Source organism: Equus asinus, chromosome 2, assembly GCF_041296235.1.
Source record: "Equus asinus isolate D_3611 breed Donkey chromosome 2, EquAss-T2T_v2, whole genome shotgun sequence".
NCBI classification, from domain to species: Eukaryota; Metazoa; Chordata; class Mammalia; order Perissodactyla; family Equidae; genus Equus; species Equus asinus.
The window spans coordinates 129,654,571-129,679,471 of NC_091791.1; positions in this window are offsets into that span (position 1 = coordinate 129,654,571).

Sequence of the window (24,901 nt, forward strand, 5' to 3'; positions counted from 1 at the left end):
TTTTGTCAGTTTAGCACAAATTCATTTGGCAGCAGAACCTGACTTGAATTGATCAGTAGCTATATAGCCTTTACATTCAGTATGAATATTCATGAATTTTGCTAAAGAAATACTGTAAATTTTTCCTGTCCCCGCTCTGGACATTTATATACAGGTGCATGTAGTTATACACACCTAGGTATTTTTTGGATAAATGGGATCATACTATACTCTACATTGTCCTGCATTTGGCTTTTGTTCACTTAGTTATATGCCATGTCACGTTGGTACATATAGAACTACTTCATTCCATGGTACAGAAATACCATGGTTTAAAATAATTCCTCTTTTGTATAGATTTCCAGAAGCCATAGTGCTAGGTCAAAGGGCATGTGCCTTTTAAATTGGATAGATATTTAAAAAGGTCTTTTAATAACCTCCACCAATTTATGGCACACAAGCGTGATTGTGTCCCTGGTTTCTTTCTTGCCATCATTTGATATTATCAATCTTTTTAACTTCTGCCAATCTGATGAGCAAAAATAAAATCTTATTACTTTAATGCATGTTTCCTAGCTGAAAAATCTCTTCTTCGTTTGTTTGTTGAACATGTACATTTCTGTAATAATGAATTGTTTGTTGTAGTCTTTGACCATTTTTCTATGGTACTTATCCTTTGCTTAGTGATTTTTAGGAGCTCTTTATATATGCTCTGTTTAATCTATTTCTTTTTAATTGTAGCATATTTTACACACAGTAAAATAGACCTTAAGTATAGAGTTTAAGAATTCTGACAAATGTATACGCTCATGTAATCATTGCCCAGATCATGACATAGAAGATCCCCATTACTCCTGAGAGTTTCTCTTGGCCCCTTTCTAGTCAACACCTCGAAGAGCAACCATTGTTTTGCTTTCTATCACTAGTGATTAGATTCATCTCTTCCTGAACTTCATATAATGGGATCATACCAATAGACTTTTATGCCTGACTTCTTTTGCTCAAAATGTTTTTGAGATTCGTCCATGTTGTTACATGTATCTGTAGTTGGTTCTTCTTAATTGCTGAGTAGCATCCCGTTATCTAGATAGATAGATATGGTCATCTATTGTCCTATTGGTAGCCATCTGGATTGTTTCCAGTCTGGGGCTATTATGAATAAAGCTGCTGTCAACATTTTTGTACAAGTCTTTGTGTTCTCATTTCTCTTGAGTAAATACCTAGGAGTGGAATAACGGGGTCAGAGAGTGGATATATGTTTAAGCTTTATTAGAAACTGCCAAGCCTTGTTTCAAAGGGATTCTACTTGATATGTTTTAAATACATTACAAACACATTGACCTTGTCTGTTACTTGTGTTTTAACATTGGTTAGGGCATCCTTTGTCATTGTTGTTTTGCAACATCCTTTACGGATCTTGGAGCTTGTATCTTGCATAAGAAGGTTTAAAATTTAAAAAAAAATGTTAAATGTTTTTCTAAGTTGATTTTTGCATTTTTCTCCTTATTATATCTAGGATTTAATTTTTTAAATGTGATATGAGCTAGAAAGACTTTAGTCCCAGCCCAAGTCGTATAAGGTAGAAATTGTTATCCCATTTCACACATAAGGAGACTGAGACTCAGACAGGCTACGTGATTAGTTCAAACCACACAGCTACAAGGAGTGGATCTAAGGTTCAAAAGCAAATTTGTCTCGTTTAAAATTGCCTTCTCCCCAGGACTCTAGGCTCCCTTCTACAATCTCGACGTAAATTCTATAGGAAAGAAGAGGAAATAGCAACACACACACACACACACACGTGTACACACACATATAAAGAAACAGAAAGAATAAACCGGAAACTAACGGAGGAGGGTAGGAACAGAGTGGAGAGCGTTGGTATGGGAGTAAAACTTCTCCAAATATGATTTTTAATACCATTTTGTGTTTTTAACTATCTACATGATTTATATGTTCAAAAATTAAATCAAATTAAATAAAAAACAGGAAAATGGAGAACTCTCAAATTGTGTACAAACATAAACAAATGAACTTAACTGCAATTTAATTTGAGACCCTAACCACACAGCCAAAAGAATGGTTTCAAATAACTTGGAAGAAAATACCCTGACCATATATCTGTGGTGGGATATATCCAAGGACAAAGACCACACAGAAGTCTTAAGTTTTACTTAGTAGGTTTATTGTTAGTAGTAATAATGATGTGGTAGTTTTGAAAGTATTTTATGTCTATCATAAAATAAAGCAAGTAAATATATTAATGCTATTAGATACCAAGATTTTCTTTGTAAGAGAGAAAAGAATCACATATTAAATCAACAAAAAAAGAGTTAAGAAAAAAAATGCCTGAATGTTAAATTTGAACTGATATTATGAACTCATTTGATTTTTCCCACCTCTGTCCACTGAGAGAGCCCACAAGCAAGAACCCCAGGAGCCGTGAGACCACCCAGTGTCCAGATCTTGATTTCTGAGACCATTACCAACCAAAAGGAACTACACTTTCTGGAGAAATGGCCGATTCCAGCTCTGAGGAAAGAAAGTGCAAGGTAAGTTTTGGGCAACTAATTGCTTCAAGAAGCAAGGATGTTCTTAAAAACTAGTGGAGTCATGTCAAAAAGATGCAGAAGCAGACTTGGAGGGATCCCTCTCGCTAAATTTGGGATTACTGAGCATCAAAAAGAATAATAGCTATAATTAATTACAGCCACATGCCATATGAAAACGTTTCTGTCAATGACAGACCACATATACAATGGTGGTCCCATGAGATTAGTACCGTATAGCCTGGGTGTGTAGTAGGCTGGACCATCTAGGTTTGTGTAAGTGCACTCTATGATGTTCACACAGTGACAAAACCGCCTAACAACGCATTTCTCAGAACATATCCGCATTGTTAAGTGATACATGACCATAAAAAATAGAAAATTTGTTTAAACTTTCACATTAAATAAGTAGAAAAATCTGTGAGTTCTGTGTATGTGTAAATGAGAGAGAGATAGGAGGAAGCTCTCTTTAGAAAAGGATGTCAGCTGAGAAATGTAAAGTTAGAAAATTACCATTTTGCAACCTCCAATGTAATTACTGATTCAGGCAGGAATCATGACTAGGTGCTAGAAACCACTGGGTGAAGGGTTGTAGGGACAGGATATTTGCGCAGCTGCAAGTGTCTTCTCCCGGATTACTTACTAATTAAAAAGGGGGAAATGTACCATTACAATAGAGAGGCATGGTGGTCACAAGTTTATCCAATTTATCAAAATTAGCATCATTAATTAGTAGTAGGACAGCCCGGCACCACAGGCCTCCTGATGCAAGGTGATATGAAGAGTACAGCATGACCTATGGAATATTCTTGCCAAAGTGGTCAGCTTTTAGTCCCAACTCCCAGATCACAGGATTAACAGGGGACAGGTTAAATGACAGCAAGAGAAAGTAATCAGGCAAATCCATGGTGTAGGCCATGCTAAAAGACTATGAGGTTTGGACTCTTCAAAAGGCCAATGTTATTGGGTGGAGGGGAAGCCAAGGCCATTTTAGCATGAAAGAGACCTAATAGCTATATGTGATATGGGAAACTTCATAAGATCCTGCTAAAAACAAACTGAACAACCAATCAAACAAAAAAGTCTATGGAAGACATATTGGGGGCAATTGGGCAATGTGACTATAGACTGGAGGTAGATGCTACCTGGAGTTATGGGGCGGGAAGGGGTCTGTTGCTATGTAGAACATCCTTCTGACCAGGAACAAGCTGAACAACTGAGGAGCGAAGTGTCATGAGTCCATAACCTATCTTCAAACTTTTCAGCAAAAACACGTTTACAGAGCCAGATAAAGCAAGTACGGCAAGAGATTAAAATTGTCCAACAGGGCCAGGATGAGGGTGAGGCCAGCAAGGTGCCTCAGGTGTACCACTGAGGGAGACATCACTCTCAGGGTCCACCCTGCACCTGCAGACCCCGGGAGAGAACACCTCCTTCCATGTTGTGCCGAAGTACCTCACTAGCCTTGCCCTAGTCCTGGCCTTGTTGCTGAATCTGTGCAGCAGGACATGGGTGCTCGTTATGTTAGTCTTTCAATTTTTCTGTATGTTTAAAAATGATGAAACACGCCACAAGACCCCTCTTCCACCCAAGAAATGCTCAAGAAGGCTCTCATACCTGAAAAAAAGAGAAAGGTTTACAAAGCCTTGAGCAAGGAGATAAATAGGCAGAGAAAATCAGAAAATTTCAGCTGTCTATCAGAACAGGTTAGCAAACACTTAATTATAACGTTAAAGATGAAGGGAAGGAAAACATCAAAAATAAAAATAATCTCGTCATTTTAACCACAAACTCGCAACACAGGATGGAATAATTTGTGACAACAATAACTTAGAAGAAGAAGAGGAAAGGGATCCAATTGGCTTAGTCTAAGGAAATAAGAGGCTATCAGAAAATGGACTATCTCATCTAGGAGATTTTTTTTTTCCTGGGGAAGATTATCCCTGAGCTAACATCTGAGCCAGTCTTCCTCTATTTTGTATGTGGGTTGTTGCTACAGCATGGCTTGATGAACACCTAGGATCTGAACCCATGAGCCCTGGGCCACCCAAGCATGAACTTAACCACTGTGCCACTGGGTGGGCCCTCTATGAGATTTTTTTATACAAATCTCATGGTAACCACTAAACAAATAATCATAACAGAGACACAAATGAAAAATAAAGAGAAAATTGAGAGAACCATCATAGAGAACTACCAAACTGAGTTGGTAGTCTGAACTATATGGGATGAGAAATAAGGGAAATACAGAATAAATGGAAAACAAGTGATAAAATGGCAGCATTAAGCCCTCATATATCAGTAATCACTCTAAATGTAAATGGATTGACTTCTCCAATCAAAAGAGACAGAGTGGCAGGATGGATTAAAAAACAAGATCTAACAATATGCTGCCTCCAGGAAACACATTTCAGCTCTAAAGACAAACACAGGCTCAGAGTGAAGGGATGAAAGACAATACTCCAAGCAAATGGCAAACAAAAGAAAGCAGGTGTTGCCATACTTACATCACAAAAAGTAGGCTTCAAGATAAAACAGACAATGAGAGATAAAGAAAGGCAGTATATAATGATAAAAGGGACACTCCACCGAGAAGACATAAGATTTATAAATATATATGCACCCAACACAGGAGCACCAAAGTACATAAATCAACTATTAACAGACCTAAAATGAGAAATTAACAACAGCACAATAATAGTAAGGGACTTTAAGACCCCACTTACATAATGGATAGATCATCCAGGCAGAGAGTCAGCAAGGAAATAGTGGATTTAAATGAAAAACTAGACCAGATGGATTTAATAGATATAGATAGAACATGCCATCCAAAACCAGCAGAATATGCATTCTTCTCAAGTGCGCATGGAACATTCTCAAAGATAGACCATATGTTGGAAAATAAGGCAAGCCTCAATACATTTAAGAAGATTGAAATCATGTCAAGCATCTTTTCCAACCACAAGCTATGAAACCAGAAATCAACTACAAGAAAAAAGCTGGGAAAGTGACAAATATGTGGAGATTAAACAACATGCTACTGAACAACCAATGGATCATAGAAGAAATTAAAGGACAAATAAAAAAATATCTGGAGACAAATGAAAATGAAAATACACTATACCAACTCATATGGGATGCAGCAAAAGCAGTCCTAAGAGGAAAATTCATAGCAATACAGGCCTACCTTAACAAACAAGAAAAATCTCCAATAAGAAATCTTAAACTACACCTAATAGAATTAGAAAAAGAAGAACAAACAAAGCCCAAAGTCAGCAGAAGGAAGGAAGGAAATAATAAAAATTAGAGCAGAAATAAATGAAATTGCAATCAAAAAGACAGTAGAAAGGATTAATGAAACTAAGAACTGGTTCTTTGAGAAGATAAACAAAATTGACAAACCCTTAGGCAGACTCACTAAGAAAAAAGAGACAAGGCTCAAAGAAATAAATTAGAAACGAAGGGGGAGAAATTACACTGGATACCACAGAAATACAAAAGATTATAAGAGAACACTATGAAAATCTATGTGCCAACAAATTGGACAGTGTAGAAGAAATAGATAAATTCTTAGACTCATACAACCTCCCAAAACTGAATCAAGAAGAAATAGAGAATCTGAATAGACCAATCACAAGTAAAGAGATTGAAACAGTAATCAAAAACCTCCCAAAAAACAAAAGTCCAGGATCAGATGGCTTCTCTGGAGAATTCTACCAAACATTCAAAGAAGATTTAATACCTATCCTCCTCAAAGTATTCCAAAAAGTTGAAGAAGACAGAACACTTTCTAACACATTTTATAAGGCCAACATCACCCTGATCCCAAAGTCATACAAGGACAACACAAAGAAGGAAAACTACAGGCCAATATCACTGCTGAACATAGGTGCAAAAATCCTCAAAGAAATGTTGGCAAGCCAAATGTAGCAATACATTACAAGGATCATAGTGATCCTTGATCAAGTCGCATTTATATCAGGGGAGCAGGGATGTTTCAACATCTGCGAATCAATCAACGTGATACACCACATTAAAAAAATGAGGAATAAAAACCACATGATCATCCCAATAGATGCAGAGAAAACATTTGACAAGATCCAACATCCATTTATGATAAAAACTCTCAAAAATGAGTATAAAAGGAAAGTACCACTACATAATAAAGGCCATAAATGACAAACCCACAGCCAACATCATACTCAATGGGAAAAAACTGAAAGCCATCCCTCTGAGAACAAGAATAAGACAAAGGTGCCCACTCTCACCACTCCTATTCAACATAGTACTGGAGGTTTTGGCCAGAGAAATTAGGCAAAAAAAAGAAATAAAAAAGAATCCAAATAGACAATGAAGAAGTGACACTTTCACTGTTTGCAGACGACATAATTCCATATACAGAAAACCCTAAAGAATCCATTGGAAAACTATTAGAAATAATCAACAACTACAGCAAAGTTGCAGAGTACAAAATCAACTTACAAAAATCAGTTGCATTTCTATACTCTAATAACAAACTAACAGAAAGAGAAGTTAAGAATACAATCCCATTTACAATCTCAACAAAAAGAATAAAATATCTAGGAATAAATTTAACCAAGGAGGTGAAAGACCTATACAATGAAAACTATGAAACATTACTGAAAGGAATTGATGATGACATAAAGAAATGGAAAGATATTCCATGCCCATGGATTGGAAGAATAAAGATAGTTAAAATGTCCATACTACCTAAAGCAATCTACAGATTCAGTGCAATCCCAACCAGAATCCCAATGACATTCTTCATGGAAATAGAACAAAGAATCCTAAAGTTCATACGGGGCAACAAAAGACTCCAAATAGCTAAAGCAATCCTGAGAAAAAAGAACAAAGCTGGAGACACAATCCCTGACTTTAAAATATTCTACAAAGCTATAGTGATCAAAACAGCATGGTACTGGTTCAAAAACAGACACACAGATCAATGGAACAGAATTGAAAGCCCAGAAATAGAACCACACATCTACAGACAGCTAATCTTTGACAAAGGAGCTAAGAACAAACAATGGAGAATGGAAAGTCTCTTCAATAAACGGTGTTGGGAAAACTGGACAGCCAAGTGCAAAAAAATGAAAGTAGACCGTTATATTTCACAATATGCAAAAATTAACTCAAAATGGATAAAAGACTTGAAGGTAAGACGTGAAACCATAAAACTCCTGGAAGAAAATATAGGCAATACACTCTTTGATATTGGTCTTAGAAGGATCTTTTTGAATGCCATGTTTATTTGCGCAAGGGGAACAAAAGAAAAAGCAACAAGTGGGACTTCACCAGACTAAAGAGCTTCCGCAAGGCAAAGGAAACCATGAACAAAATGAAAAGATAACCCACTAGCTGGGAAAAAATATTTGCAAATCATATATCCAACAAGAGGTTAATCTTCAAAATATATAAAGAATTCACACAACTCAACAACAAAAAACAAACAACCTGATAAAAACATGGGCAAAGGATACGAACAAACATTTTTTCCAAAGAAGATATACAGATGGCCAACAGAAACATGAAAAGATGTTCGACATCACTAATCATCAGGGAAATGCAAATCAAAACTACACTAAGATATCACCTTACACCCATTAGAATGGCTATAATCACCAAGACAAAGAATAACAAACGTTGGAGAGGTTGTGGAGGAAAGGGAACCTTCATACACTGCTGGTGAGAATGCAAACTGGTGTAGCCACTATGGAAAACAGTATGGAGATTTCTCAAAAAGTTAAAAATAGAAATATCGTACAACCCAGCTATCCCACTGCTGGGTATTTATCCAAAGAACTTGAAATCAACAAGTTCTCAAAGAGACTTGTGCACCCCTATGTTCATTGCAGCATTATTCACTATAGCCAAGATGTGGAAGCAACCCAAGGGCCCATCAACTAAAGAAGATGTGGTATATATAAACAATGGAATACTACTCAGCTATAAAAAAGACAAACTCGTCCCATCCACAACCACATGGATGGACCTGGAGGGTATTTAGCGAAATAAGCCAGACAGAGAGAGACAAACACCATGTGACTTCACTCATATGTGGAAGATACACTAACACATGGACAAAGAGAACACTTTAGTGGTTACTAGAGGGGAAGGGGGTGGGAGGGTGGGCACAAGAGGTGAAGGGGCACATTTATACGGTGACTGACAAACAATAATGTACAACTGAAATTTCACAATGTTATACAGTATTAAGACCTCAATAAAACGAACAAAGAAGAAATGATGAAGCAATCCAAACATCCATCAAGTGATGAATAGTGTATCTACACAATGGAACATGATTTAGCCACAAAAAGGAATGAAATACTGATACAGGTTGTAAGACTATGAGCCTCAGAAAGACTATGCTAAGTGCAAGAAGCCAGACACAGAAGGCCACATGTCGTATGCTCCTTGTCTGTGATCCACAGAGACAGAAAGCAGATTAGACATGTCATGTTGCACAACAGCATGAATGCGCTAAATACCACTAAATTGTACACTCTGAAATGGTTAATGTATATTATGTGAATTTCCTCAAAAAAATTAATCACAATAAAAGCTTGAGGAACAAAATGGTCAGATGTCAGGCATAAAAATGATGCATTTTCAAAATTGGTTAAAATTGTGCAAGTATGCCTACGAAGGAAGCCCCTTTGGAATCCTGGCCTTGGTAAGTGGCAAAAGCAATGACAAGCATCACGTGGCGTTGGCTAGCATTGGCTGTCACGTGACCCTGGTGCATTCACTTGCCCCTCTTGAACCTGGGTTTCTCCACTATCCAATGGTATCTAGGTTTGTGCTGCCCCGCTGCTGCCCCGCGCCTGTGCTGTCCCACCAGGTAACTTGACCACGAAGAGGCTGCACAGAGCAGGCCTGGCTCTCCTCTCACCTCCCAGCACACCTGGGTAAAGTTCCAAGAAAATGTTCTCCTGTTCCGGGAGCTCCCTGGTGCCTTTCCTGACCTGACCCCAGGAACAGGGTTCCCGTGGATGATGCAGTGGTTCCAAGTGTCCCCCAGGTGCAGTGGTTCTGTTGGAAGGCGTGGTTGATGAGGCAGCATCTGAGAGCTCGGCTGGGGGGACCTCCACCTGGCTCTTCCAGGGGCCGTAGTGTATGTGACTCTGGCATACAGGAGGAGAGCCATGTGCTTAGATTTGCGTGTGTGGGACACAAATATCAAGAACCACCAGCATTTACTGAGCACCCACTACAAGCCAGTGGCTGTATTAAAGGCTTTGCGTGGTATCCTCTCCTTCAGTCCTCCTAACAGCCCTCCGATGTGGCTGCTATTATTGCGCCCATTTCACCAGAAGGAGAGGGAGGGTCAGACAGGTTAGGTTAGCTGCCCATGGCAACTCGACTGGTGAATGGTGAGGCCAGGATTCAAACCCACGAGCTTTGATCCAGGGTCTGAGCTCTCCGTGACGGAGACCTGAAACCCACGTAGGCAGTGGAGGGCAGGAAGGGGACTGTTGTCTAACATCCGCTACGCTGAGAGTCCAGATCTTCTTACCAGGTGCTTACACACGACACCCTGCAGCAGGCATTCTGTGCTCATGACCATGTTACAGAGGAGGGAACCGAGGCTCAGAGAAGTGACTTTGCTCAAGCATCACACAGCCAGTAAACGAGAGTCTGGGGGTTCAAGCCAGCTCTTCCTGTAGTCCCACTGCTTACCCCCTTCTTCCCAAAGGTGAGAGTCCCTACCAGAAGCTTGATTTCAGGACTCCCTTTTCATTTGCTTCTCTGAGGAGCATTTCAGCCTCATGGGGTGACAGGAGCAGAAAAGGCCCGTTTCTGTCTAGGAAAATGAGAGATGGCCGAGAGATGGCCGAGACCTGGCCTGTGTGGGCAGCCGAGCAGTGGCCAGGCTGTGTCTTTGCAGCATGAGCCTCCCCTCGCAAACCAGGCAAGGACTTCAGGACCCCTGGCTGCTGTTGGCATCTCCTCCTTGGAGGAGCAGCGGCCTAGCTTTAAGGCTCCATGAAGGATGGGGTAGATGGAAGTTTCCAGAAGGGAGGACACACAGGAGTCTGGCTGCCCATAAGCCAGGAGCATAAACAATTCTCTGAGGGACTCCGGGGAAAGGACACAGATGTGCAGAGGTTCTCTGGAAACCTCACTGTGTCTGGGGCAGGAAAGCCGCTAGAGCTCCTCCGTTCTCTGGACGTCCCCGCCAACCAGGGCTGGGCCAGGACGGGGGCTGAGGACACAGGAAGTCATAACCTGGTGGTTCTGAGTGTCTCTTGTGGCCCTGTGTCGCGCCTGTCCGTGAGGACCACAGGGTGGGGGCGGCCTCTCCCGTGCGCTCAGCGATAGATCCTGCTGTAGAAAACGCCCAGGCTTCCAGACACCCCTGGCCGCTCCAGCTCACCAGGTGTGAACCACTCACTTCCTTCACGGCTCAGCAGAGCAAAAACAGCTAAGTCTGGTTTAACCCAGTTCCTGTCAGGCTCTGCCCACCTCCTTGCCCCTGCCCATCTGCTCTGGGCATGGCTGGCGTCTGTTCTGAGTGGCTGGTGCCTGTGCCTCTAGAGGTGGGACCTCTTCCTGGGGCTGGGCGCTGATGTCACCCCAGGTCGTAGGAGGGGTCCTGAGGATTCCAGTCCTGGGGAGGGGACTTTCAGTGGTTGTGGGAAGGAGGGCCTGGGGCACTCTCCGAGGGAGGGAACACAGCAATAGCCTGAGTGGGGAGTAGTTAATGGCGCGGCCTGCAGCTGATCAATCCTCCCGCCTTCCTTCTCTGTGTACAGCAGGCTGGGACTCGCCAAGGGAAAGCACCTGTCTTCCTCTGGTGGATTTCCAAGGGGAAGGCTGGGTTCCCAGGAACCCCTCTAGGCTTTGGGGTCCAAACCTCTTCACGGGGATCAAGCACTCACTTGGGATCCAGGTTATGAGAGTAGGAGGATGGGAGGGCCTTGGCCTATGACATAAGAGGTAATGCAGAGCTTTTCTGGTAGATGGTGGGACCGCAGGCCTCTAGCCTGGAGGAAGTACAGGGCCAGGACTGGGCCTGAATTGGAGAAGGTGGTGGGCTGTGAAGTACTTGCCACACCAGGGCCGCTGGATTCAAGAGAGGAACCCTCACCTGCCTGGATCCTTCCTTCATCCACGCATCCATGCATCCATCATCATGGAGTGCCTGCTACATGCCAGGCTCTGAGCTAGACTTTGGAAACAAGAGGCAAATTATAACATGGTCCCTCTCCTCACAGCCTGGAAGGGAGACAGACAGGAAAATAAATGGTCTTGATGGAAGAGTATGCAAAGTAGATGGCTGCATAGTCAAACCCGGTGCAGGGGCTGGAGTGAGTTCTGCCCTGGGGACCAAGGGAAGTCTTTTCAGAAGAGAATACATTTGAGCAGGTTCCTGAAGGACCAGTCAGGCAGGAAGGAAAGGGAAGAGCATTATGGGCAGAAGAATTGGCAGGTGCAAAGGCACTGAGGCATCAAAGATAGTCATGGGTATCGACGGGTCCCTCTCTGTGGCTCTGTCTGCACTTTGAGTGCATCTGAACCACCGGCCTAGTCTTCTTTCAGGCTTGTCCTCCCAGGCATCCATCCCTGTGCTGCCCACCCTGCCCTGCTGCCACCCAGGCCAGTGTCACTTCCGTACTGAGATGGCAAGGAGATGAGACAGCAGCTGGGATGTCCAAGAACTGACCCTCATGACAGGCAGCCTGTGGCCCAATGTGTGTGTGGACTCCCAGGGCAGGCCCAGCTCCTCAGGAAGGCACTGTTCCATGCTCATCTCTATTCTCGTCACACCCCACCCCAGCCTCAAACAAGTGAGTTCTTCCAAGTGGATTCATTGTCTCTGCTCAAAAACAGCTCCGTTCGTGCTCCCTCGCCAGAGGGGAGCAGGCTGTGTTTCCATCCCTGCCCTCCGTTGTCACCGCTGCCCAACTTCTTGGCGCGGTGCCGTGGCACCTTGTTATCTCCAGCTTTGTGCTGTCACCTTTTATTACAAAACCTTCAGAAATTCTCCGAATCGTCTTGCCGGTTATCGGGCTCCCCACAACCGCCTGCATGAGCCTCTGGGCCTGAACCGCAAGGCGACCGCAGCGCATCAGCGACTTCTGCTCTGAGCCCAGCCGGGGGCCGCTTCCCCTCTGCTCCCCCAGCCCGAGCTGGGCTCACACTTCCCTTTCTCTCTTTCTTTTTCTTTTTCTAAATCTTAGAATCTGAAGTCAGGCAGTGGGGGAGGAGGTCAGAGCCGGCCTGAGCGGCTCTGTTTGGAAGAAGGGTGGGTGGCGGGTTCTGCCAGCTGAATCGACCTATTCTTCCTGCTGAGTTCCCTCTGGATTCCAGAAAGTACCCTCAGCCAAGGAGCGTCTCGGGAGAGCAGGAGTGTATGTCTGTGTGTGTGTGAGAGTGCACATGTGTGTGCGTGTGTGTGACAGGGAGAGACAGAAACCCAGTACAACACAAGCAGAGGAGAATTTATGTGAGAGAAAAAACGAGATAGTTAGTCTAGATTTTCCTGGTCCTCCTTCCCTAGTCCCCTTGTTCCCAGAGACTGTCACAAGGACTGCTTTATAGTAACCGTGCAGGAAAAGTCCACTGAACAGATAAACACATCAGGTCAACATTCTACTACTTAGAGCTGCCTTAGGCCCAGCAAGCATGTTAGGGAGTCAGGGACCCCTCGCCCCTTCTTCCCTCCAGGGTCTGAGCAACGCATACACACGCGGCCATGGTTCCCAGAAGGCCGAGTCTCAGCCTGTGAAGGCCAGGTGGGCCCAGCATCCTTGTGAGCAGGGAGCATAGGGCCCCACACCTGAGCACAGGAAGTGAAAGAAAGGGGGTCACTCGTGAGCACCCAAAGCTCTCACGGCAGCTCTCCCCTCCCCACCTGTGATCCAGCCCAGGACTGTGGGGCTCCCCACTGAGATTAGCCACTCCTCCAGAAGCTCCCTCCCCAGCTTATTCTGAAGGGAGGAGGGGTGTCCCATTCTCTACGAGCAGGTGGGAAGTGCCCTCTTTCGCAAATTCCATCTTTGAAACCCAAGAGCTCTTCCTTCAATGGAGGGACTTTGGATCCTTATATTGTAAGAGAAATGAATACGATTAGATGGGTGTCTGCTTATTACCTAGTTGAGACACAATAATGATGATGATGATAACCACATGGCTGTTGACAAACCACTTTCGCATCCAGGATCATGTAGGAGTGTCCCATCCACCTGGTGGAGTAGGGGTGCTCATCCCTATCTTAAGATGAGAAAACGAGGAGACTTACTTAGGGCCATGTGGGATGGGCAGGTGGGGATCATGTCCGGCCAGACTCCCAACCCAACCAGGAGATGAGCTCTTGGGCTGAGAGAAGGAAGAGGCAAGGGGGTTGAGGGCTGGGATCACGATGTGGGCTGTGGGGTTGAGCCCAGCCGTAGCCAGCATGAGTCGCGGTCTGGTTCCTACTATTTTATATGTCCCCAGAAAAAGGCCCATGTAGGTTTGCGTACAATTTTAGGAGGCTCAGACGTTTTCACACAGAGAGAGGGAGGGAGCCTGGACAGCGAGAGAAGACAGTCCTGAAGCTGCTGGGCTGCTCCACCCTTCCCGTCCTCCTGGTGGAATTGTTGCTGCACTTAGAGTGAAAGCAGCTTCTGAGAAAATGGGATTTCTTCTCCCAAGCCCAACACAAGACATGAGGGATTCAGGAATACCCTGCTTCCCTTAACAATTCGTTGTTAGAAACTATACTCTACCACGCAGAAATTCGAGATGACGTCCCCAATAAATGACCCAATGACAGCTAAATTGAAGCAGCAACCAATAGTGTGTCATAAAAGAGGTAACAGCTATAAACTTCTACCATAATGCAAACTATAAAACTTTTCTTCAAGTCCTATAACATGCACATAAATGTTTACTTCATGCTGTGATTACAAGAGGGGCCCCTGTGTGCTATAAAACCTAAAGATACACAATAAAATGTCCACCTCTGCTGTATCATACATTCAAACTAAAGTAATGCACTATCTTTAACAAGAATTTATTAAACTTTTATTTAAGAAACTTTTTCTTCTCTCATATTGCCATTTGGAAGCGTTTTCAAAGGCAATTAGGAAGGCTTATATCTGAGAAACGAAAACTACTAAAACAACAGTTGGAGCAGGTGTCCCCTTTTCCTTTTAGACATATTCCTGCAGCAAATGGGACCTTTCTGTTCCATTCTGCTGCCTTTGAGGCTGCGTCCAGGGCAGTAGCAGCAAAAGAGTGATGTCATGGCAATGATGGCACAGTCCAGAGGCAGTAACCTGCCCAAGGCCTCCAGGGTTTGAATTCAGGCCTATGTCACCACAGGGCCACCATTCTTTCAACTAAGCCACATCCTTTGTGACACTGGTAGAATAGTGGAATGAACAGCATAGATGAAGGAAATGGGACATAGGCATTAAGTGATGGCAACAAAAGTAGAAATTGTTGAAAAAAGGCCCAGCTGTGGTTTTGACTCCTTGATAGGCAGAAAGATCCAGGGCCGGGCTGAGGCAAACACCCAGGTCCCGGGCCCGGCACCAGAGTGCAAGGCTGGTTACCTCCCCCATTGGGAGCAGTGTGCCTCCTCCTGATGGTCTCCTGGCTCAGTCTTCACTCTCTGGTCTGTCTTCATTTCAGTCCTCGGGTCCCAGCTTGAGTCTGGGAAGCCGTGTGGCCTAGGCAAGGGAACACATGTCCTTTGAGAGTCCACTCTCCGCTCCGTGCTCCTTGGCCCTCTTTGTTCCCTGCAGCAGCTCTGCAAGCTCAGTGTTACTAGGTCTGTTCAACTGACGGGGAAGCTGAGTTTGCTAAGTGAGAGGCAGTAGGGCTCATAGTTAGAGGTGTGGCCTCTGGCTGAGCTGCTGGAATCCTGGCTCTCTACTCCCTAGACTAGACGCAAGGGAAGCTAGCCTCTCCCAAGCGCAGTGTTCTCTCTACACAACGGGAATAACAGGAGCGCCTCTGTGATGGGGCTTTTGTGAAAATGTACAGGTGATACTTGCAAAGCTCTTAACACAGTGCGGGGCACACAGTGGGCTTGGAGAACACCGTGATGGCCACTGTTAAGAGGTGGGACTGGGTTTGGACCCAGGTCAGCCTGACTCTCCACCAGCAGAGGATACGACGCTAAATCCCCCTTTCATGGTTGACCAGCGGTGTGACCTCAGACAAGTCGCTTTCCTTGGGCCTCAGTTTCCTTCACTGTAAAGTGGGAATATCACTTTACAAGGTGGTTCTTGAGACTTAAGTGGATTAGAAGTGAAAACATTTACTGAACCGTTAAAAGAGATGCGCAGGGTGAAGCGTTAGCTGGTGTTAAATGCGCATTGGTCAGTGGGTTAGGATTAGTCTGTGCTCTCTTCGGGGTTTAAAATACGGAAGCCTAACCCCTGACTCCTTTGGAGGCCACATCAAAGAAAAGATCAACACTCGATAAATGCACAAGACTTAGAAAGAAGGGGTGCGGGAAGGGAGCAGACATGTGTTGACACCTACTGTATGCCTAGCCTGACGAGAGGCATTTCAGAGATATAATCCAGGAGTCCCAGCCCCCTCGCCTGTGACTAGACAATCTCAGCCCATTTGCTTTCATTGGCCTTTGCTGCTAGGAAGGAGCGTTCCCTGGGTATTTCCGGGCCTTGGTGGCAGTCACTTGTGGTGTCCACCCCACCCTTCCTCTCCTGCTCTCATCCCAGTGCCTGTGCCCACTGCCCCTACCCGGCACCACCCCTGCTGCATGAGGAGGCCATCTTCCTCCCCAGAGCACTGAACACTGGAACACCGAACATGCCAGGCAGGGGAGGGGAGGGTGCGCCTCTCTCCCGCTCCATGCCACAGGCTGAGCACGGACCCCAGGGCATCTCTGCTTCTGTCCATAGTCTTAGAAAACCTTTCAACTTGTGACTCTCAAGCTTCTAGATCTCAGAGTTCAACCCAGTCCCTGGGGCCAGATGAGAAGAGGCCCAACATCATTTCTCTTCCTCTCCTCTCCCCTCAGACCAAGCCCCAGACAAACACCTCTTCTCTCTCTTTTATAAAACAAAAGCGCCTGGCCTATCAGTGGATATCAAAGATAGTGAAGAAGAGGGAGGGAGTGTCATCTGCCCTAATGGTGTATGGACTCAGGCTCAGCAATTCCCAAACTCCAGGCTACATCCTTACAAAGATGATATGAGAGAGACATTATTAACCTATTTACAGATGAAGACACTGAGGTTCAGAGAGGAGAAGCTGGGCCAAGGATACTCAACTAGTAAGTGGCTGGGCTGGGATTCAGATGCAGGGCTGTTTACCATGTTGCCTCCAGAAGCCAAAGAGATGAAGCCCTGACAGTGTCAGAGTGGGCTGTTGGCAGGTGGTAGGGGTCTCTGGGTTCCTTCTCCCCAGACACACAGCCATTAGCCGCTGATCCCCAGCCTGCTTTCCAAGCCCCTCTGAAGGGCCCATCCCAACCTCGGCTTTAATTACGGCTGCCCTTGAGGAAGTGATGTAATTTACCCTTCCCAGAAACCCAGGCTCCCTCAGAGTCTTCCAGTGCACTCCACCCGAAGTTAAGGTGGATTTTATCTTCCTGCCTCTCATTGAGAAAGTGGCCTTAATCTGGGTCTGCGGAAGAACTTCCTCCCACCCTTTCTTTCTTCGCTCATTCCTTTTTTCTTATTATTTTCGCGATTTTAAGTGCAAAATGCCCAAGATAGTGCACCTCCTGTCTTTGCTTTCTTTCCTGCCCTTTGTGTCTCTGAATTCTCAAATCACACACCACACCAGCTAGTTTAGCATAGGAAATTAAATTAATTTCCATGCTCCAACTCCAGATGTAAATGCCTTTATTAATAATTTAAAGCACATCTATTTATGCAGTTTGATATTTTTCAGGTTCAGGGAAGCAATTGAGTTTTACCCAAGTTGCTGATCAGCAGACAGTGTCTTCTTCGCCTCCAGAGCAGCTGGGGGACAGAGAGAGTCCTGAGGCAGGGCTCGCCGGCCCGATGCCCTCCTCACCACTCAGGCCAGCCCACGGCCTCTGGGAGATGAGGGCTTCTGAAATTAAGGACGACACATTGGTTTGCTCCAGCCCATCTCAAGAAAGGCCAATTTCTTTCTCAGAATTACCCTGGGTTATTAAACTTGAAGACCTTCAGAGGTCCTAGGCACCAAAAGTTCCCCCCCTCAGCTAGTTCCTGGGGAGACTGTCGTCATCAAAAAGCCGCTTTCAGCTTTTACCTCCGTAAGTGATTTCGCACCATTAAGGGCTTGCCCGCCTGTGGGTGAGAAGCGCTGGCTTGGCCACTGAGGAGCTGGCGAGTGTGGACAACTTGCCCCACTTCTGTTTACCTCCATTTCCTTATCTGAAAAGCGAGAAAATGATACTTACCTTAATAGGGCCACTGTGAAGATTGAGCAGCAAGATAACCTACAAGAATAAGCTTGGCTGATCTACCCACCATCTCCCTCAGCCAGCCTCGCCCTGTCCCCTCCCCAGGCCTCTGCTTGGGCTGTGCCCTTGCCTGTCATGCTCTCCTTCTCATTTTCATATCTCAACTCTACCCCATGCTTTGTAATAAAAACAGTTTCCTTTCACTTATTGCTTGGTACTATCCAAAGAGCTTTTGCATACCTGATATCATTTTACTGTCAGTAACAATATTTTGAGCAGAGATGGAATTCGAGTTCCTTTGAGAGGTAGCTTCCTAGAGACAGATTAGAATTCAGAAATTCTCAGGATCCCTGGCTAACCGTAGTCAGCCCTGTGACCCAGGGACTGTACGAGATGCTATGGGCTGGGGTGGGTCATCACACCATGATGACTGGGGTCCATCTCCAGGATCCCCTGGCCTAGAGGGACAAAGAGAAAGTGGTACCCCTGGCACCCTACTCTGTTTGGTATGAGCTGCATGTTGAGAAACAGGCTAGGAGTCTAGGATCAAGCCCGGCCCTGAGGCCTCGTGCGCATATCCTCAAACTGGGCCTCAGATTCCAGGATCAGATCTTCCCACTCATGGTCCCCCAGAGAGTGGAAGCTGGAACCATCCCTGACTCCCCCTCCCTCATCCCCCCTGTAATGCATCCCCCAGCCTTGCTGATTTCACCTCCCCCTGCGTATCTCTGGAATGCACCCCCTTCTCTTCCTCTTGCTGTTACCACCCTCCCCTGAAGCATCATCCTCTCTCCCGTGGACGACTGCACCTGCCACCAATGAGTGTCTCTGCTGCCACCTCCGTCCCCACCCCACCTCCCCGCCATTCTCCCACCCGCCTGCCAGGGCAAGCTTTTGAAACTCAGATGCCGCCTCCTCTCCACATGGACACATTTAAAAGCCCCGCAGGCTCCTCACTGCCTCAGGATCAAGGCCAAATGCTGTGTCATATGCCATAGCTCACTGCACAATGTGGCCCCTGGGGATAACCCTGGCACCCAGCTCTCCCCATTCCTCCTCGCCATTTCTGCTTCAAAGCCATACTAGCCATGCTGCCCTTTCTCCAGTTTCTAGAACTCACCGTGTACCTCCTTACGTGCTATTTCTTCTATTGTGCTCCCCCCGCCCCCCCGCCCCGGCTTGATGACAGATCACTGTTCCTTCCTCAGGGACCCTCTGGAGTAAATCAGTTCTTCCCCATCATCAAATGCTCTCCTGTCGCCTCTTTCTCATCTTTTGCAGCCCTTATCACAGTCTGTGAGTGTGTTTCCACCTGTGCTGTGTGGCTGCTGCCTGTGTCCTGCTCTGGCAGGCCAGGCATCTTTTCTGTCTCCCTCTCCACTGTACGCCCAGCAGCTTGCATGGTAAGCAGTCGGCGCTTAATGCTTTTATGTGTATATATATGTGTACAGAGAGCAATGAATAGACCTGTGACGAATGAGGCATTTGGACTGGCCAAGTTCTAAGGCCACTTCTGGCTCTAAAGTGCTCATGAGATTAGTGTAGCAACCAGTGTGCCCCGAGAACGATGGCCACTTCTGAACGCCCTCCCGTGAGGTCGCTCCCTTGCCTGGGATGGTCAGCCATTGCAGTAGCTGATGCGCAGGGGCTGAGGGTGGGTGGGGTGAAGGGGGGCTGTCCCAGGTGAGGGGAATGCATGGCCTGGGACAATGGGGGGAACAGCCACAGTGTCATATTTTGCCTGGGAGGCAGTGTGATCTGGAAACAGCTCTGGGCTGGAAGTCAAGAGAGCTGGGTTCTAACACAGTCCTACACTGGCTCCTGTGTCATTGAGCAACCTCTCAGAGCCCCAGTTTTGTCATCTGTGACTGGGGGTGATCTCCACCTTCCACGGTGAGTATGAAAGTCTGACATAGCATCACACTGGAAAGGGTCAGGCCTGACCTTCTCTTCCTGGTGGTCCTCCCGGCCGCCTGCCTCTGCTCCTCCCATTATCACTCCCCAAGGTCAAGTGAGGGGATCAGTTAGGCCAGACACGGTGCAGGACGGCTGAGGGACGGGCTGCGTGATCTCACTTTGCTTCTGCAGCCTTCTTAGCACTTATCACTGTCAGCGATTAGCCTATTTCTTTGTTCATTTGCTTGCCTCTCCCAAGAAGAATATAAACTCTGAGAGCAAGGAGCTCTCTCCTTGTCCTGCTTACTCATCTCTGTCTCTCCAGCACTGAGCAGAGTCCCTGAGTCATAGACTCTTAATAAATGTTTTGAAAATGGGAACGGAAGGAGAGGCAGCCAGGAGCCCTGGACGAGTGGAGGGTGGAGGAGAAGAAAAGGAGGGAGGTGTGAGCAGCAGCTGCCCCTGGGCTGAGAATGGTCCCAGGATCATGCCCAAGGCAGGACAGACGCTAACTGTGGAGAAGGACGGGGTGGGGTGGTTCAGGGTCTGGGAGAAGAGGTGACCCAGGAGGTGCCCCATGCAACCGGGGTCTGGTCTGGACAACAGCAGCATGGGTGCAGGATCTGGTAGAAATGCAGGCTTTGCCGCCCCCCTGGCTCAGATTCGGCTCCTGCCATTACCCCCTGGGTGCCTACGGGTAAGTTGGCTGACCTCTTTGAGCTCCTGTTTCCTCCTATGAGGGATAGGAAAACAGAAATTGTGTTGGTTCATTTGTGGCAGCTGTCCCCCTCCCTTCTAGAAAAGCCCTCTGAGGGAAGGGCCGGGTGAGGGGAGGGGGGTGGAGCATCTAGGCAGTGGTTTCCAGGGAAGGTGCAGCCTGTTTTTCTTTGCTAATGTTGGGCCTATAGTCTAATGGGCCCTGAAAGCAATTTCTAATGAACCTTTGAAACTTACTAGGGGGAAGGAGTCTGGGGCCTTTTTCTGTGAGAGTTAAAGTTGGTGAGAGTGGGGGCCCAGAGAGAGACAAGGAGGGATGTGGAGAAGGTGCAGAGGGTGGGAGAGGCAAAGACTTCCAGGCCATCCTTTGGGCTGAGTCCCCGGTGTACTGTGGCCCCAGGGAAGACTGACCCAAAATCTGGGTCCCAGGCTCGCTCTCCCCTGGGCAGTGGTCAGGTCATCCTGCCCACCCCCCACCTACCTCGGCCCTCACAATCGTGGGAACCCCACCCAGATCAACTCACGGCTTCCTGGACCAAACTGCTCAGCCGCCCCAAGTGGTAACATCCCAGAAGAAAGCTGTAGATGTTGGTCAGCCTACCCCCGGCTGGGGTAGGAGGAGTGGACCCCACCATTTACATGTAAAAATTGGGGTGGTGAGCAAGTGTATGGTATGCTCTTCCTCCGTTGGTTCAAAGTGTGGTGCTCTGTACCTCTTAGCTGTCATCCTGAAAGGTCTCCACCCTGGAGGACACAGTGACCTTGGGCAAAACACACGACCTACTGAGCTTCATCTGAAAAATGGGGGCAATAGTTCCTGCTTCATGGAGTTATCATAAGGAAGAAATGAGACAAATTATAAAGTGTTCAGTAGGCGGGAAATGCAGGAAGAAATATTTCCCTGCCCCCTTTCTCCCCAGACCCCTAAAGGCTGCCGGGTGGGGTGCAGGGCAGCTTTGGCCCCTCCTGTGTTTTGACCCTCATCCACAGCAGGCCAGCTCTGCAGAGCCCAGGCACGCGCAAGCCCTCTCCCTGCCTTGTCTACCCGCAATCGCAGCCGCCAAAGTGTTGACGTGCCTCTGACATGCTTCCACTCAAGGAAGCCGCCGACTGAGGGTGGCTCAGGACATGTGCTGAGCTTCTCTCTCATCTCGTGACCGTCGCCCGGCTGGCTCTCACAGGCAGGCACTGGAAGTGCTCCCAGCCAGCTGGGCCGGCTCCAGGCAGTGGTCCCTCCCTCCCTCTCACAGGATAAGAGACCTGTTTGCACAGGGGCCAAGCCAAGGAGGCAGGGTTAAACCCTGAAGCTCTCAGCTTCTCTGAGCTCTGTCTAGGCTGGGCACCTGGCTCAAACATACCTAGAAACAGAAGGCGAAAAAGCTGAAGGGGTGGGAGTGATATCACTGAGCTCCTAAAGTTGAGGCACCTTTTTGTCCATATGGGGAAACTGAGGCCCAGAGAGAAGGGCCCTGTCTATGGTCACAACGCAAAGGACGGAACTCAGACTTATTTCTTCATCACATATGATTCAGAATGACCTGCAGACTAGGCATTGCGATGCGGGATGGAGATGATGGAGCCCCAGCCCCTGCCTCTGGGCTGGAGGGACCTCGTTCCAGATCTCCTCTCATATGGGCTTCAAGGGCATGAGTTCAGATGACCACACAGTCTTGTGGTGTGCGTGGCTTGGTCTCACGGCTGAGTCTGTACGTTCTCTGAGGACCTCCACCCACCCCCTGTGCCCTACACAGACCGAGGCGTGCTGCAGGTCACAGCTGCAAATCTGGGGACCCAGGGATCCCGCAGGAGCATTGCCCAGGCCTGCCTCTTCCTCTCCTCATTTTCGCTTCAATCTCCCTTGAAAGCACAGCCTGTGCTTTAGGGAACTGGATCGACCCCTCTGACCCCGCCGGTAAACTGATGATCAATGCCACTTGGGCTGGTTTAACAAACCACCTGGCATTTTCCAAGACGTGAACTGCTGGCTCATTTACTGAGTCACTTAAGCCTCCTCATTGTGTGAAATTTAGGGATTTAGGGCGGCCTGGGGCTATTTTACATCTTGATCCTTCCTGTTAAGCCCTGCTTGTTTCTCTCTCACAGGTGGGGCTGGATTTCTCAGGAAGACTGCTGGAAACCTGTGTAGCAGCAGCTCTCAGCCACAGCCCAGGGCCAAGGGCTGGCGGCCCACAGCTGGGGAAGGACAAGTCCATTCCTGGATGCCTCTTCTGCTTACCTTGCACTTCCAGGAGCTGATTATCTAGAAGTGGGCTCCTGCTATGAGCAAAGCACGGTGCTAGCCCTCGGGGGAGGGAGTAAGACTGACCTCAATGAGCTGATTTTGAAGTAGAAGAGAAGGGTATCTACCCAAACTAGGATGCACTGGTAAAGGTTTAATAAGCAGCTTTCCCCGGGGGAAAAAATACCTGATTATAGCATTTGCCGGTTTCCATGGTATAAATATTCCCATCATGGCCTATTTCAAGGGACCAGTGTGACATCTGTGGAAGAGGTTGCAGAATCAGGTCTTGAGAGCAAGTGGAAGCCAGATCCAGCATACCAGCGACCCCTGCTCACCATGTGGCAAGGCAATTTGTAAAATGTACTAAAGTAGAAGAAGAATATAATTCTTTGGCCCCTGGACAGGGGAGCAATACCTCTGACTGAACTTCCTGGGGAGGTTTCAAAGAGAAACTGTATTTGGTTTGGGCCTGGAGGAAGCACATGGCTTTCACCGGGGGAGCAGTGAAGGGAGGTCCTCCAGGTGGACAGAGCAGCCTGAGCCAAGGAAGCACGTACACGCCCACTGTGCCGGAGGACCAGTGTCCTATTTGACCATGGAGGCCAGATCACATCAGGCCCCATAAACTTGGCTGAGGAGGTTGTCCTTTGTCTTGTCAGGAGATAAGGTGGGGGAGACAGTGATGCATCTTAAGCAGGAGAATGACATCGTAAGATTTGTTTTATTGTGTTTCTTTTGAATCCTGATTTTGTCATATTTTCTAAAAGATTCTGTATGTTCATTACAAAAACAAATCAAGCAATGCATCAAAGTACAAAAAGATGCCTTTTAACATTAGGTGAACATCTTCCCAACATGTTTCCATACATAGGCACAGACAAAAGCTTAGACAGATATATAGAAACAACATGAAATAAATGAAAATACAAGTAAAAGAAAAAAGAGAGAGACACAGGAATTAACTGGCCTCTCTTCTTACATTGGATGTTGTCAGAACTGTGTGTGATGTTTGGAGCTGTGGCAGCCATCTTGCAACCAGGAGGGAAGCTGGTCCAGGGCAGCAGACATATTGAGAGTGACAGAGTGGGAAGATAGAGAGAATATGAATTTTGATGATATAGGGTGGCTGCTGTCCTTTACATGTAGACCATCATGTGACAACCCTGGTTTTCATATGTGTATGGTTTCCTATCTATCTAGATTCTGAATTCTCAAGGCTCAAAATTGGGTCATAATGAAGCAAGTCAGTGTGATGTAGCGTTCAAGGGCTCAGGCTTTGGTCAAATAAACTTGTATTTGAATTATAGCTCCTTATGGAGGAATTACTTAATCTTTGAGTGCCTCAATTTTCTCATCTCTGAAATAGGACTAAGAAACCTTCTTGCAGAAATGTTGTGAGCACTGCACTAGATAACATATGTAAAGTTTCCACCATGATGCCCAAGACAGAAGGCACTCAGAAAATGATGGAGAAATATACGAGTGGATCTGACAAAACATGAAGCAGGCCACTGGGTGGGGAACACATTCTACTTCTATTTCTTCAGTCCTTTTCTGCAAAGACTGAGACGACTCTGGGCTGTGGAGTTCCAGCTCTAACACGGACAGAGTAATTTTGAGCAAGTTTTTTTGATTCTCTGAGTATCAGTTTCCTTAGCTGTAAAATGGATGCATTAAATGGAGGATTAAACAAGTTTAATGCCCAACACTGGTTTCCTTCTTTCTTATCCTCCTCTCCACAACACACAGATACGTGCTCACAGATACACACACACAAACACACATCCCTTTCTTAGCCCCAGAATCTCTCAGGTGATATTTCACGACGTTTGAAGACGCTGTCCCTGTGTCTGTCTGCAGGGCCATGTTCACCTGATTCCTGTCATGGGTTCTTTGTCTTTCTCAGGATTTTTTCCCCATATGTAGGATCTTCAAACAATGGGCATTGTTGCTTAAAGGAAAATTATTTTCTGGGGAAAAAAATACTTTAAAATGTAATTACATATTAGATACACATCTAGTAAATGATCTAGTAAATAATTGGACGCATCCTTCTTTGAATATAAAATGCCACATTCTTGCGGATGGAACAGACAGATTTAGGCAGTCAGAAGGAGTCAGGAGAGAGAA